Source organism: Scylla paramamosain, chromosome 22, assembly GCF_035594125.1.
Source record: "Scylla paramamosain isolate STU-SP2022 chromosome 22, ASM3559412v1, whole genome shotgun sequence".
Taxonomy (NCBI): Eukaryota; Metazoa; Arthropoda; class Malacostraca; order Decapoda; family Portunidae; genus Scylla; species Scylla paramamosain.
This window is the reverse complement of record NC_087172.1, coordinates 20,167,430-20,174,929: the sequence shown is the minus strand read 5'-3', so window position 1 is coordinate 20,174,929 and position 7,500 is coordinate 20,167,430. Positions and strand designations below refer to the sequence as shown.

At 45.8% G+C, this 7,500-nt stretch overlaps 1 long non-coding RNA gene across 1 annotated transcript in view; it reads left to right on the top strand.

Annotated features, from left to right (window-relative positions):
- The window catches only part of LOC135111871 (uncharacterized), a 116,503-nt gene that overhangs the window by 23,959 nt on the left and 85,044 nt on the right, over nt 1-7,500 (top strand). The window contains exon 2 of the long non-coding RNA XR_010273936.1: nt 7,015-7,058. This is a non-coding gene — a long non-coding RNA (uncharacterized LOC135111871). The remainder of the gene's footprint in view (nt 1-7,014; nt 7,059-7,500) is intronic.

The following is a 7,500-nucleotide window of genomic DNA, read 5'->3' as shown; positions in this document are numbered from 1 at the left end:
AGTTTACCACAATGCATCGTCAGCGTCCACCAAGCTACGGTGACGCCACGCTGGGGGCTGCGGGGCGGTGAGCGAGGGGTGCGCGGCGGGGTGAGCTAAGCGGCTGAGACTCGTGGGGTGCAGGGCGGTTCTAAATAATGGTGAGCAACATTTAGGAGCGCGGAGGGTAGGTCTTCCTGTACGGCACGCGCCCGGGGCCATCACGACCACGCCGCCGCCACAAGACCGTCCCGCGCCCCGCCACGCCCTCCCTCGCTCCACACGCTCTGCCTCTCCTTGCCTCCTCGTTGCCTCCTTGCCTGTGCTTATCCCAGCCTGTCTTCCTTTGCTTCCTTCCTTCCCTGTCTGGCTGTCTTCTCTGTCTCTTTGCCTTGCCTGATTTTCTCTCTCTCTCTCTCTCTCTCTCTCTCTCTCTCTCTCTCTCTCTCTCTCTCTCTCTCTCTCTCTCTCTCTCTCTCGCTCTTTTTCCCTGCCTGTCTCCTCGTTGTCTGTCTCTCTTTCTCTTTCCTGCCTGACTGTCTCTCTCTCTTTCTGTCTCTTCCTTCCCTGACTCTTCTCTCTCTCTTCCCTGTCTGACTGTCTTCTCTGCCTCTCTTCCTTCCCTGTCTGACTCTCTTCTGTCTTTCTCTTCCCTCCCTGACTGTCCCTCTCTGTCTCTCTTTCTCTCTCTCTCTCTCTCCCTTGTCTCTTGTCTCTGTCTGACTGTCTTCTTGTCTTTCTGTCTTCCTTCCTTGTCTGGTTTTTCCTTTTTCATTCCTGTCTTTCGCTCTGTCTCTCTTCTCTGCCCGGCTCGACTGTCTTGTCAGCCTCTCTTCCTTTCCTGTTTAATTTTGCCCTCTTTTCATTTTCTTCTTCTGCGTCTTCTTGTTCTTGTTCTTCGTCAGCTTTCTTTTTTTTCATTGTGTTTCTTTTCTTCCCTTCTCTCCTTTCCCCCTTTTGTTTTCTTCTTGTTTTTGTTCTTGTTCTTGTTCTTCTTGTTCTTGTTCTTGTTCTTGTTCTTGTTCTTGTTCTTTCCTGTTTTCCTTTCTTTTTCTCTTTTTCTCCTTTCCCTCTTCTTCACTTTTTCATTTACTTTCTTCTCTTCTTTGTCTTCTTTCACAGACTTCTTTTCCTTTCCTCTCTTTCATTTTCTTTTTTTCCTCTTCTTTCTCTCCCTTCTTTACTTTCTCTTCATTTCCTTCTTCCTTCTTCTCCTTCTGTTTTTTTTTTAATGATTTCTACTCCACCTCCCTCTGCTTCTCTTCCTAAATGTTTTGTACCTTCTACTTCCTCCTCCTCCTCCTCCTCCTCCTCCTCCTCCTCCTCCTCCTCCTCCTCCTCCTCGTCCTACTTTTGCCCTGCCTTCCCTTCCTCTTCCTTCTTTTCTTCCTGCTTCTACTACTGCTTGTCTTCCACGCTTTCTCTTCTTTCCTCCTTGGTTCCTTCTTTCTGATCGCCCTTCCCTTTCCTACTAATATTTACATTTTCTTTCCCTCCTCCTCTTTCTAAATGATGTTCTTCATCTCTCTTACTTTCGTTTTTCCTTTCTTTCTTTCTGTCTTTCGTCGTTCTCGTTGTTGTGGTTCTCCTCCTCCTCCTCCTCCTCCTCCTTCTCCTCCTCCTCCTCCTGCTTCTTCTTTATTCTCGTACTGTACAAAGATTAAATAGTGTGATTTATTGCAGGAAACAACCTCATTAGGGCCAACAGGTCTGCTGTTTCTCCTCCTCCTCCTCCTCCTCCTCCTCCTCCTGCTGCTGCTGCTTGTTCTTCTGTTCCTTTGTGTTCATTTGTGATCCCTTCTGCTAATCGTTCCTTACCTTTCTTTACCCTCCATCTCTCCTCCTCCTCCTCCTCCTCCTCCTCCTCCTCCTCCTCCACCTCCTCCTCCTCCTCTGACACGAAGCGCACTCGAACCCACTGCACGAGCGGTTTTGAGATCTGCCGAAGGAGATAAGTTTGGGAGGAGGAGGAGGAGGAGGAGGAGGAGGAGGAGGAGGAGGAGGAGGAGGAGGAGGAGGAGGGAGGTATATTGGTAGGCAGGAGGGTGAGGGACGCTTCTAGGTGAGGGAGAGAAAGATGGAGATCATTAAATTTGAGGGTGGGTGAGAGATGAAGGGACGGAGGAGGAGAGAGAGGAGGAAGAGAGAGAGGGGGAGGAGGAGGGGGACAGGGGGAGGGGAGGAGGATGTTCATAGTTACTAAGTGAGGAAGGAAGATGGAGAGATGAGAGGTGAGGGAGGGAAGGAGGGAGGGAAGTATGGTGGAATTGTAGAGAAGGAGGGAAAAAATAGGGGTTGGAGGAAAGATGAAGGGAAACAAAATTGGAGAAAGAGACGGAGAGAAGAGAGGAAGAAGGGTTGATGAAGGAAAGGAAGGAGAGAAGGGAGATGTTGATGAAGAAAGATTGCAAGAGAACGAAGGAAAACGGGAAGTAATGAAGGAAAGGGGGAAGAGAAAGGAAAGGTGATGGAAAGTAAAAGAAAGAGGAAAAGGAGGAACAAGAGAAATGTGAAAGAGGAAAGGAAGGGAAAAAATATAAAAGAAAAAGGGAGGAAAAGAGAAAATAAGGAAAGAGGAAAGCGAGAAGGATGAAGGGAAACATGTCAAGATAAAGTTCAAGATAGTGAGTGAAAATAAATGATAATGAGTTAGGAATTACGAGAGGAAGCACTTTAATTAACACAGGCAGGAGTGGCTGATAAGAGAGAGAGAGAGAGAGAGAGAGAGAGAGAGAGAGAGAGAGAGAGAGAGAGAGAGAGAGAGAGAGAGAGAGAGAGAGAGAGAAAATAATACAACATGAAAACAAAAATACAGAAATGAAAATATGAATTGGTAGGCACACACACACACACACACACACACACACACACACACACACACACACACACACACACACACACACACACACACACACACACACACACACACACACACACACACACACACACAGAATGTCATGTTTACAATTAAAATACACACTCACCAAAAACAAAACAAAATTGAGACATAGGTGAAAAAAAGACTTAAAAATACACTTACCATCAACACACACACACACACACACACACACACACACAGAAGGTGGCGGGGTGAGGCAGGCCGCCCCGCCTCTTCAGGATAAGAAACACACGATGAAAAATTGACTTATTACCTCTATGTAAATGAGATGCAAATACTTTTCCCACGCTGAGACGAGGCGAGGTGCGCTACGGTACGCCGGCAGGAGGAGGAGGAGGAGGAGGAGGAGGAGGAGGAGGGTGACGGTGTGACAAGTAGGACGACGTAGAGAAGGAGGAGGAGAGTGACAAGGAGGACGATGGTGACAAGGAGGAGGAGGAGGAGGAGGAGGGTGGAAGAAGAGATAGTGACAAGGAGGAGGAGGAGTAGGAGGAAGTGGAGGGTGACAAGGAGACTAGGAGAAAGAAGAGGAGGAGGAGAAGGAGGAAGAAGAGGAGGAGGGGGAGGAGGAGACTAAGAGGTGGAGGAGGAGGAGGAGAAGAAGGAGGAGGAGAAGGAGGAGGAGGAGGAGAAGGTGTAGGAGGAGGAGGAGGAGAAGAAGGAGGAGAGGAGGAGGAGGAGGAGGAGGAGGAGGAGGAGGAGGAGGAGGAGGAGGTGGTTTGGGTCACAAATAGAAATAACTGTGGAGGGAAAAACAAGAAATTGAGAAAAATATTTAAAGTTTTGATGTAAAAGTTGATCAGTATTCTGAATTTTTCCCTTTTCCTTTCTCCTTCTCCTTCTCCTCCTCCTCCTTCTCCTATTCTTTCTCTTTCTCCTCTTCTTCCTCCTATTCTTTCTCCCCCTAATGTTCCTTTCCTTCATCTTTATCATTTGATTTTCCTTTTTTTTTTTACCTTTTATTTATTTTCTGTGTTCTTTTATTTCCTTTTGTCTTTTCCTTTATTTCCTCCTCCTCCTCCTCCTCCTCCTCCTGCTGCTGGTGTGCCTGCCTTACTGATGTGTCCTTTCTAACTCCTAGTGTGTGTGTGTGTGTGTGTGTGTGTGTGTGTGTGTGTGTGTGTGTGTGTGTGTGTGTGTGTGTGTGTGTGTGTATACCTATTTCTCCGTCATAGGACAAAGGCTAGATCATGAAATAGAAAAATCTCTCTCTCTCTCTCTCTCTCTCTCTCTCTCTCTCTCTCTCTCTCTCTCTCTCTCTCTCTCTCTCTCTCTCTCTCTCTCTCTCTCTCTCTCTCTCATTATCATGGCCTAATAGCCGGCCCATGCGCCCCATTACAAAGCCCTTAGCGCAGCGCCCTCAGTCGCCCATTAGTAGCCCTCAGCCCACTCCTTCACGCCCCCATTAACACCTCGCCCCTTATCTCCCCGCCTGGTCTTCCCACGACCCACACGAGGCGAGGGGAGGGACAGGGGATGGGGAGAAGAGAGGAGTTTAAGGAGCTTTGCAATTTAGACTGTCATACCTGTAATGTAGTTATCCTTCTATCAATATGCTGTTGAAATGTTACACACCAAGGTTGTTTAGTGTGTGTGGGTTGTTGGCAGTGTGTATGTTGGGTGGGGTGGGGTGGGGTTGGGTTGGGTTATGTTAGGGGTGCCTAGGGATGTGTGGGTGTGTGCTGAGTTAGGTTAGAGGAGTCTGTGGGTGTGTAGGTATGTGCTACGGCTGTCTATGGGATTTTGGCAGGAGTGGTTAGGGGAATGTCAGTGTTATTCTTAGTGGTGTGAGTTTTATATATATATATATATATATATATATATATATATATATATATATATATATATATATATATATATATATATATATATATATATATATATATATATATATATATATATATATATATATATATATATATATATTTTTTTTTTTTTTTTTTTTTTCTTGTAGGGGCGCTCTGTCTGAGTGTGTGTGTGTGTGTGTGTGTGTGTGTGTGTGTGTGTGTGTGTGTGTGTGTGTGTGTGTGTTTGTCTGAGTCTGCCTAACTATCTTTCTGTCTGTCTGTTTATCTAGCTGTCTCTGTATTTGTCCGTCTATCCCTAAAAAGAAGAACAAGAAGAACAGAGAGAGAGAGAGAGAGAGAGAGAGAGAGAGAGAGAGAGAGAGAGAGAGAGAGAGAGAGAGAGAGAGAGAGAGAGAGAGAGAGAGAGAACCACACTTTTCCATTCCCTTAATCTTTCCATACTTTATTTAACCACCTCTCACTCCCCCCACCTCTCCCTCCCTCTCCCCTTCTCTCTATCTCTCTCACTCTCTCTCCCCTCACCATGTTTTTCCCTCTTAACAATGAACTCCTTTTTCCTCACCTCCCTCCCTCCCTCCCTCCTCTTCCCTTCTCCTCCCCTCCCCCTTCCCTTCTTTTCCCCTTGTATGGTAGTCTTGGAAGTCCATAGCGTGACAGTGTTGAACAAGGGCGCGGCTGTGTGAGAGGAGGAGGAGGAGGAGGAGGAGGAGGAGGAGGAGGAGGAGGAGGAGGAGGAGGAGGAGGAGGTACTTCTTCATATGCCCCCGTTAGTAAGTTAAGGTGCTGATACTGTAGGGTCTAGGCTCTCCTCCTCCTCCTCCTCCTCCTCTTCCTCTTCCTCCGCCTCCTCCTACTTCCCCCATTATGTGCAGGTGGTCACGGTGTCACCTTACAAGTAACTCCGCCCTTCCTCCTCCTCCTCCTCCTCTTCCTCTTGCATTTCACATTCACTACCACTATCACAACAGAAACAACAACAATAACAAAAACATCAAACGGAATCTTAACTACTACTACTACTACTACTACTACTACTACTACTACTACTACTACTACTACTACTACTACTACTACTACTACTACTACTACTACTACTACTACTAAATGCATCAGTGAAAAGGGCTTAGGAAGGGGAAGAAAAAGAGAAAGAGAATAAAGAAAAGGAGTAGGAGAACGAAAAAGAAGAAGAGGAGGAGAAGGAGGAGGAAGAAGAGGAGAAGGAGGACGAGGAAACAAGTAAGTGTGACTTGTCGTGGAGGAGGAACAAGGTGGCTTTGTGGAGGAAAGGAGGAGGAGGAGGAGGAGGAGGAGGAGGAGGAGGAGGAGGAGGAGGAGGACGAGGAGGACGAGGAGGAGGAAGGGAATGATGAAGAGGTGGAGGAAAAGAGGTGATGGAGGGAGGGGTCACGAAAGGGGAGAAGGGAGGAGAGAGAAGAGGAGAGAGGGAGGAGATCTGAAAGGACTGGAGGAGGGGAAGGGAGGAAAGGAAAGGAAGAGGTAGGGAGGGGAGGAAGAGGTCGTCTGAGGGCGCTTTCTTCCCTCCTCCTCCTCCTCCTCTTCCTCCTCCTCTTTTTTTCTTTTCCTCCCACATTCTTCCCCCGTTTCTTTCTCCTACTTTTTTTTTTCTCTTGTATCCTTGACTCGTCTCCTCCCAGTTCACTAGCGCTCCTCCTCCTCCTCCTATTATTATTATTATTATTATTACTATTATTATTATTATTATTATTATTATTATTATTATTATTATTATCAACCTTGCCCCCTCTCTACCTTTAATTAAGCGCCGAGTCACATTGTTAATTCTTGTTTTCTTCGTTTGGCTTTTGTTCGTAAGTCATTGTTGTGTAGAATTCAGTGGAGGTGTTCACGCTGTACGGCTTTCGTTAATCTCTCTTTCGTTGATCGGTTGTCGTTTCGTTAAGCCTTTCGTTTCGTTCGTGTATTGTTCATCACTTATTGTTTATCACTCGTTCGTTTCGTTATCGTTTCGTTTATCGCTCGGCCATTTCATTTTGGGTTTCGTTAGTCGGTCATTCATTTATCGCTTATCGTCTATTTGCTGTTTCTTTATTTCCTTTTATCATCAATATTTTATTTAGAATTGAAGTGTTTATTTAAATCATGCTTTATTTTAAGTGGTAAGCGGTGGGTAGAGGGAAAAAAAAACGTTACGATAGAGAAATTCAATCAGAGAGAGAGAGAGAGAGAGAGAGAGAGAGAGAGAGAGAGAGAGAGAGAGAGAGAGAGAGAGAGAGAGAGAGGCTTTCTGCTCTAGCGTGACAGTCAACTAATGTTATGTATTAATGTATATTACTTTCTTTCTTCCAGCCCTTCTCGCAGCGCCTCTCCCGCCACGCCCTCGCCCAGTGGAGGTAAATGACGCTCTTGTGAATTCAGTCCTGCATGTCCTTCTTTACAACAGCTGTGTGAGTGTGTGTGTGTGTGTGTGTGTGTGTGTGTGTGTGTGTGTGTGTGTGTGTGTGTGTGTGTGTGTGTGTGTGTGTGTGTGTGTGTGTGTGTGTGTGTGTGTGTGTGTGTGTGTGTGTGTGTGTGTGTGTGTGTGTGTGTGTGTGTGTGTGTGTGTGTAAGATAAGATATGATTAGTCATATTCGATACATGATAAAACACATAATTAATTCTGCCTGAGAATGTGTGTCTGCATGTATTACGCTGTCATTCTTATAGTTGAGGAGTCGAGAAAGTGTTTATTTATTTTGCCTTATCTTCATATTCATTTGTATACAATGATATTACCGCCTTCATGGAGATTTTGTTTAAATATTGTGTGCTTTATATATGAAGCAAAACACACA